The 9,032-nt window shown below is 37.8% G+C and overlaps 1 pseudogene; it reads left to right on the top strand.

Moving 5' to 3' along the window:
• The first annotated feature begins 1,199 nt into the window (after nucleotides 1–1,199).
• Nucleotides 1,200–5,143, top strand: LOC113233547 (annotated as a pseudogene).
• Nucleotides 5,144–9,032: the final 3,889 nt, after the last annotated feature.

Genomic DNA, 9,032 nt, shown 5'->3' with positions numbered 1-9,032 from the left:
GATCATCATCAACACATTCTCCTCTCAGGCGATGTAGTTAGGCCATAGTACTAGATTTGGGGATTTCACACTTTTTCAGAGTGTTTTGAACCTTCTTGTAGTGCCGGTTTTCATCACGTTGACTTTCCTGCACCAAAAAACTCATGGTAAATTTCAAATTAAATTTCGCACATAAATTCCGACAAACTCAGAGGTGCGAGGCTGGATTCGAACCCACGACCTTCTGCTTGAGAGGCAATAGGTCAAACCTAAGGCTACCAATTTTTATTTTAGCGAATATTTATTTTAGGTGGTGTGGCATGAACAGGTTGTGACAAAAAATTAAATGATCATATTACTACTGATCAACAACATACTGATAACATATTTGACTGGCTTTCGTGGCCGAACGCGACGCCCTCTGCCCGGGTTCGATTCCCGAGAAATATTTCCATGACCCACCTTTATTACTATATATAATATATACAATAATACTTTTTATTTCTCCACAAAATACAACAACAAATAAGAAGTACATAAACAATCTTAGTAATTTTAGAACAGTATTTTGTAGGAGCTGGTGCTTGCTATAGGCTTAACACCTGTGCTACAAGTCACCAGGCCCCAACCCTTGCAAATGAAACATATGTTACTAAGTATACATATACCAACCACAAATTATATGTATGAGAGAAAAAATAAATAAATAAATAAGTTACGGTAACAGAAAAACCTTCGAGATAATTCTTTTATGTGCACGCGCTGTGTGTGTGTGTGTGTAATTTGGAATACATGTGTGTGTGTGTGTGTGTGTGTGTGTGTGTATTTGTGTGCGCGCGAGTGTGTTTGGGTGTGTGTGATTTGGATACATGTGTGCGTGTGTGTGCATTATATTACTCCCGTGATTTTGGATGTAATTTGTGGTTGTCTATGTGTGTGACCAGGAAGATCACAGTATACAAGTTAGATGTCGCATAGAGCAAGCCAAGAGTGCTTTTATTAAAATGAGCCAACTCCTTTCCAATCGTAGTCTCAAACTATCGACAAGACGCCGTTTAGTGCGGTACTACATATTTTCAATTCTTTTGTACGGAGTAAAATCATGGACACTAACTCAGACATTATTTAAATGGTTAGAAGCCTTCGAAATATGGGTTTATCGGAGAATTTTGAAAATATCGTGGACGGATAGAGTCACCAATGACAACGTATTGCGGTGGATGCACAAAGGCTTGGAGCTTTTAAAAACAGTAAAAAAGAAGAAGCTGTGCTTCGGCCACATCATACGGAGTAATAAATACTCCCTACTGCGGCTCATTCTGCCGGTAAAAATCCAGGCAGAAGACGTGGTCGTAGAAAAACCACATGGTTTCAAAATCTTGCAGAGTGGTTCAACGTAAGTACCACGTAACTGTTCCAAGCCGCAATTTCACGGACTCAAATTGCCACAATGATATTCGACCTCCGATAGGAGATAGCACCCCAAGAAGAAGAAAGATGTGTGTGACCACGGCACCCGCGATGCAGGGTTACCCTAGCATGGGCCCATGAGTGTATCCGTTATTAAGTATATTGTTATTGCGATCGAACTTATAATAAGAAAATATTGTTGAGACCATGGTATCAAAACATAAATGGACACCTGCACTCTTCGCGTACTTCATGGCCCCGCAATCACGGCTTAAAACATCGTCCATAATAATTGGGAGCTATCATTGAAGTTTTTCGACCGCAATTTAGACCGATTACGTGGCGTTTCCATAATATTAATCATAACTTGATCTATTAAGACTCCCATTTGTATTGCCTTTTAACAGGTACAGTAAAAAATAGGCAGATAACTTATCTGTTAGTTACCGGAACTGCATACCTATCTCTTTTTAAGGCTGTACATTTTAAATATATTTTTATAAATACAGAAGTCGTTTTTGTTGACTACATAAACTTTTAAAAAGCGGTGTTTTTTATGTTATTAAGTGACGCGACGAACAAGTCGTGCATACCCATAAAATATACAGTGTCAATCAGAGATTTAATCGCAAAGATTTACGGGGCACTGCCTCTGCGCCTGTCACTCTCAAATCTAAAGTTGACAAGTCACACGTGCCTGTAGTTTCTCCTTAGGTAATGCTCACACATCGAGTATATAACCAGAAATAAAGACGAAGTAAGGGCCATCCATCCTTGGCAAGAAATCAGGTAAATGGACCTTATATCTTTTTTAAATATCAACTTTCGCTTTGCGCTGAAATTTGTGATTTTTGTGATTTCGCTTTGCGCTGAAATCACAAATTAGAAAACTGAAATAGACCAGCGCCAACAACTGACCTGTGTGTACGTTTCCGTATATTCCAAAAATATTCTGTATTTATTGTAATAAAGATAATATCTCTAACAATGGGGGCTGTTCCATTCGGTGGTGTGGGAAAAACAGCAAAACATCTAATTACAAAACAAACGGAATCACATTTCATCGGTAATTAAATATTAAATAAGTTATTTTGCAATTGCCGTCCATTAGCAAAGCTTACGTTAAACTGGTCGATTTGAAGTGAAACTATTGACCCTTCAATTGTTTCGAACTCGGCCTGGCTAATCGAAGCGCAGTTGTCACAGTAACGATTTGGCAGAATACTTTTCAAATTAAATGACATTTCGTCTCTATTTCTGGTTATATACTCGATGTGCCCGCATTACTGCTTGGTGGCAGAAATAGTTATGGTACTTCTCTGGACAAACTCTTTCACTAGAAGCTCTCCTGCTACACAAAAACAAAAGGCAGCCATTGATAGAAGCTTTGTTTACCAAGCAAGATTGCGCTCTTTGCGGTTAAGAATACGAAACCACTGGTTCTCCCTTTGATAACATTTAGAGCTCTCATGCCAAAAAAGTTTTGACGTTGGCTCCGCCCAAATTTGTGAAACAAATATATGCCTGAAGTTCGCGTGACATGCGACAGGAGATGTTGAATTTTGCGCATTAAAAGTACCAAATTCGTTTTAGCGGAATAACTCTAAAACTAAAGGGATTAAAAAAAATCCGTAGTGACAGTTGTCGATCATGCATAAATATAATTAATTATCTAATTTTTGTCCTAATAACCTGTAGCATTTCAAGGATAAATCGAAAAAATGTGAAAATTAGAGGTCATTTCGTGATTTTTATCTATCAAGGAAACTTTATTGTTTTACGTTTCTGATTAACGTCTATGCTTGAATATATCATGTAGTTACTCATACAATATTTTATTTTTAACTTTAAAGTGGATATACCCCTCTAAAATCACATCGAAGATTAGGAATTTTTCCTCTGCTCCCTCTTAAACGAAGCTCGTCTAGAGCGTGTGAATAAGCTGAAATATCTCGTAGAGACGATCCAGTCGTACGCCTGGTGTTAAGCGACACGCCTATCAATGATACTTGCAGTGCCTCTTAGAACCTTAAATTGCAAAGATCTGATTGGCGCTGCCAAGTCCCAAGTGCCTGTCATTTTACCTATCCTTCAAAAGCGGAACTTAGTAATGTCCACGTTAATTGTTTGGTGGTAAAAATAAATATGGTGGCCATACTTTCTCGGACCACCTCTTGCACAAGAAGCTCGACTGCTAGCAAATTATTATTATTTTTTAATTAGAGTAGTGATAGTTCGAACAGACCTCCTACAAGGTGTAAGTTCAATTCCCAGCAAGGGTTCGGCATTCAAGCACAATTTAACTGTTGTAATGTACAAAAATATATGGTAAACAAACTCCGTGTGTGAGTAACCGGTTTCGAAGTTAAAAATGTGAAATTACACAACCGTTCTAATTTCGATACAAGTAGACGCATCCCAAAAGTAAAAGTAGGTACCTGCACCATGTATAACTTAGCGCAATAACTGAGCTTGGGCGCCGTATAAGTATTGATACAGTAAGATAAGGAGATGATATACCACCATTGTCCAATCCTAGAAAAGAACTTCACAAGTCATTGAAGAATTTTTTTCCAACATGAACTTTTTGTTATTACATCTAGTTTTCTTTATCGTTAAAGCCATAGAGGATGGAAAAAAATAAAAAGTCTAAGGTTAAAGCAGTGATAATTTGACAAACCTGCATTTAAAATAAACATGGCAGTACTATTTAACAATATTGATGTTTAAAACACGCGTTTATACTTCTTTTTTTTCCGTCCTCTAAGGTTTATACGGCAACACTATGACGCAAAGACAGAATGTCAATGCCACTGGACTGTCTTTGGATGGTTTCTACCTTAGAGGATGGAATTCCAGCCATAGAGGATGGAAAAAAGTAAAAGAAATTCTACCCATCAATGATATCATATGAAGATTGAAGATTGACCTGAGTGAAAAGTGAAACCATAATGAAAAAAATAAATTAAGAATAGGCTGTACGGCTTTATGACAAAGCCGTTAACACTCTACAAAAAACAGGTTGGCCCTCCCTCTGCGGCTTCCAGCTCGTGGTATTTACTTTTGAACCTATCTGATAGATTATCCGCTAAAAATACTTTATTTGCTGCATCAGGTTCCAAAAGAAAGCATTAAATATCTCGGAGAGCATCGGGATCCTTGGTGTCGACATTTCTTGTGACGTTCATTTCCGTAGTCGCTTAGGTGGCAAAGCTGGCGTCCAAAAAGCTCGGTGTGATCAACAGGGCTAAGCTGTATTTCACTTCGGAGCAGAGATTGCTACTTTATAAGTCACAAGTTCGTCTCAACATGAAATATCGCTGCCATCTTTGGGCGGGAGCTCCCGGATGCCAGCTTGGGTGCTTTGACGCGGTTCAAGGACGTGCTATTAGAATTGTTAACGATCCTGTGCTTACAGACGATATTGAACCACTGTCTTCGTGGAGACACTTTGCCTCCCTATGTCTGTTCTATCGCCTGTGCAATGGCTAATGTTTTGAAGACCTATTTGTCATGATGCCAACAGCAACATTTTATTTTTATATTAGCAGGGAAGTCCGAGTCGATCTCGTACTGTACGGTTTCAGAGAAGCTTCTTCTCACGTACACTTAGGTTGTGAAATGACTCCCTATCAGGGTTTTCTCGCAGGAATACAGCATGGAGTCCTTCAAAAGGGGTTTGAGGAGGGTCCTAAAAGGTTGGCAACGCGGTCGTGACGCCCCTGGTGTTGCAGGCGTTCATAGGCAACGGTGACCGGTTTCCATAAGGCGGGCCGTATGCTTGTTAGCTGGCTTTAAAGTTTGGATTTTGAACTGTACTTTATTAACAATTCGCACGAAGTGTTTTGCTGTCACCGTCGTGTATGTTCCGAACTTGTATATCTTTACGGTCAGAGTTAGCTTCTAGGCGAGTGTAAACTGTATCTTTGTCTCCATGTTCCCCATTCATTAGTTAAGAAATTTTGGACAAACGTATGTTTGGTTAACGTTTAGTTTAATAGCAGTAGATTTCCATCTGAAAGAGCTTGTCCAGAGAAGTAATGCCATGCCAATTTGTGCCGCCGTGCAGTACCTAGTAATGTGAGCATTAGGGGGAAGCGGGGCAGTTTGATACAGAGGGCAGATTCGTAAAGCATTGTATTATGCATTATCTCCATACCTTGAGACATAATATTAGTTGTGATAATACTAAAACGTGCCTTTGTATGTGTGAGTAATAGACATGCGATGATGCAGCTCACCAGTTAGCCATTGTCGTTCGACAGGTTACAAAGTGTTTTCACAGTCGACTAAAAAAATAAGCGACACAAATACGAGTGCACTGCAGTTTTGTTCACTTTACAGGATCAGATGTCTTAATACAGGATAAACTAGTGTTTTCAATAACTAGAATTGCACGTGACTTTGAGGGAATATATAAAGATTTTTTGAAATAAATATTTTCTTTTAAATTGGTCGGTGGGGTACTTTTATACACTAATGAGTGGGGCAGTTTGGTACGTATCAAAGTGCTGTTATTACTTACTTTGTATGATAAATGTAAAACATTTTAACAAGTTATTGTAAAGAGGTGCACTAGTGATTTTGCGCTATAGTCAGCTATTCCTCCTGTATTTCTACTTCCAAGACTACATTACAAAGAACACTTTTCAAATGGTGCCCTAGAAAGAAGTCTTGATCTAGCTGAGGCACATATAGCGTCATACTTTATGAAAAGTTGATTACCTAGTGCTGATAATACGTGGCACACTACGTTGATTCACGTATTCTAAGTGCCCCAAGCGATGATGTATCAAAGTACCCAAGCATCAAAGTGGGGCAGAATTGGACAATTCCCATTTTTTGTTAAAATCAAAATTTTTCAATTATTCAATGCTACTTATGGAGAAACGATTAAATTAGTAATGTTTATTAGTTGTATCATCAATTAGGTAGTAAAAATAGGCATTATAATTTCATTTATATAAGAGTAAAAAAAAGTTCTCCACATATGAGGAAGCCAGCAAACATTTCAGTATGCATAGTCTTTCTGACAGGAGCCAGCTCCTAGATATGGCCTTTCTACACGATGTTGTGAATACTCGCCTAGACAGCCCTTCCCTTGTTTCCCTGTTTCGTCTTGTAGTGCCCTATAGTCGCCGTCGTAACCCACTTCATAAAGTATTTTACGTTCCACCAAGTCGTACGAACTATGGCCAGAATGAAATTGTTTCGCGCCTTACAACTACGTACAATAAGTTTTTCAGTAACATTGACATCTTTGCACATCCTAAACACTCATTTAAGCGAAGAATTAGTGGAGTAATTTGGCCACCCTAAGCTTGAGATACTTGAGGTATTTTTTCTTTTTTTGCCCCTCTCACGATCATTTAAATTATAAATTGTTCCTTTAAAATATTGACTTCTATTTACAATCTTTATTATTATTATTACAATTTTTTTTTAATAATTCTGCCTTTTTCATTACCACTCAGTAAAAAAGATTTAAATATAGGTACTAATTTGTAATATACTTATTTATGTTGAATGTAATTATTAAATCATAAGCACACTTTGTCACGTCATGTTATTTTTTTTTTTAAGGCTCTGTGATATCCTGTAATTGGCATTATATACTGGTCATGTAAAATAGATTTTTAAGTTTGAATTGTATGCTGTTGGATGTCCTTCAATAAATAAATAAATAAATAAATTTAGTAACCAAAAATTGAAGTTAAAAAAAGTGTACGAATCTGCCCCGCCTATTGTTTCCCGGTTTTGAAGGGTAAGATTTGTCAACTTTATGTCTCTGATCTCTCTCTCAGATCTCGGCGAAGCACTTCAATGGTTATATGTAGGCACGTCGCTTCACCACTACTAGGTTAGGTTAGGACTTCGTTCCGTCACTTTACATCATAGAAAAAGCATATCTTGTATAAAATAAATGGCACACGACTAAATTGAAATCGTTAGCCGTGGTTACTAATTACTCATAGCGTGCTATTAACTTGGTAACCTAACAATTTACTGTAACAATGAAACGATTGTATCTGGTTAGCTTTTTAGCCACGATTTGATATTTTCATTCCATTCGGGATATTGTTGGCTGTTGATACTTGTTTAGTGATTAGTGGCCTTACTTCTTCTTGAGTACGGTGGAAGCGTAGCCGTGGTTATAGCGTAGTGAGAGGTACTGTTTAATAATAAACGAGGAATATATCCACAATTAAAGATTGACTGTGAGCGTTTGGTTTGAATATTTGTCCAGAACTCTCCCGGTGTTCATTTGACAACAACATTCTTATTTTTATACAGTTCCAAATACAAAATAATACAATCTAACCAGCCTGTGCTATACAATCTAACCAGCCTTGATTTTTCGCCTCCACCACTTGTGGGAGCGTAGCCGTGGTTATAGCGTAGTGAGAGGTACCTACTGATTCATAATAAACGAGGAAAAATTTTTTTTTTATAATATCAAGTGACGGGACGAACAAGTCGTGTGCCTGTTGGTACACGCCTGTCCAAAACACTTGCAGTGCCACTCAGAACTTTAAATTGCAAAAACCTGAGACGAAACCGGCGCCCTTCACTCTAAGACGTAAGTCGACAAGTCTCGTGTGCCTGTAATTTCACCAATTTTCAAGGTTTACTTTGAGCGTTCAGTTTGAAGATTTATCCAGAAGTCTCCCGATGTTCATTTGACAACAACCTTCTTATTTTTATACAGTTCCAAATACAAAATAATACAATCTAACCAGCCTGCGCTACTCTTCTAGTTTAAAATCGACCTTACCAATAATTTTAAATATACAGCGCAGCGCATTACGCAATGCACAGATGCCACGAACAGGTTTGTTCTCATTTTATTGGCAATAATTATTCTGACATGTCTTTTCCTGAGATTTCATCGTAAAATAACAGATGTTTTTAAGATTAAGCATTGACTGCAACCGCGGATTTCCTTCACTTTCTGTCTCGTACACAAACATCGATGTAACTTTTACTACATTATGTGTAAGTCTACGTAAAGACACCTCGAAAAATCTCTTGAAATCTCAGAAAAGTAGCCGGCTTGTCGGTTTTCTATGGATACATTTCGGGGAGTGTGCGCAGGAACTTTTCAATTTAGTTCCATCCTCACCGTTCCTCATTCGGTCGACTAGAAGGTCTGCAGCACTCCATTCTTATGTCGTTGATATTCCACCTATTCGCACTAAGCGCTTTGCTTCTTCCTTTCTGATGCGTACGGCAAAGGAATGGAAAGCTCTATCGGCAACTGTATTTCCCGAAAAGTACAATTTGGGGCTATTCAAGGCTAGAGTGAATAGGCATTTTTTTAGGCAAACGCGTTAACATCAGGTGAGATTGTGGCCAAGCTTTTATCGATTATAATTCGTCGGTTAAAAGGTAAAACTCACTAATAGCCTAATTGGCCAAAGGGAGATAATTAAGATTTTGTATTTTTTCATTATGAAAAATCACTAAAGGACTGGTATGTATTAAAACATGAAGGACACCACAGACTTACTGAATTTTTCTTGTCATAGATGTTCTTCCCAATAAAGCAAAATTGAAAAAATCTAGTTTTTGAACAAAATGTCACTTAATGAGTTTTACCTTTTAACCGACGAATTATATTAAAAAAAATAAAAACCTTTACT

This window comes from Hyposmocoma kahamanoa, unplaced genomic scaffold (assembly GCF_003589595.1).
Source record: "Hyposmocoma kahamanoa isolate Upper Pololo Valley unplaced genomic scaffold, ASM358959v1 79, whole genome shotgun sequence".
NCBI lineage: Eukaryota > Metazoa > Arthropoda > Insecta > Lepidoptera > Cosmopterigidae > Hyposmocoma > Hyposmocoma kahamanoa.
Note: the sequence above shows the minus strand (reverse complement) of the source record. Positions and strands in the feature narration are given on the sequence as shown.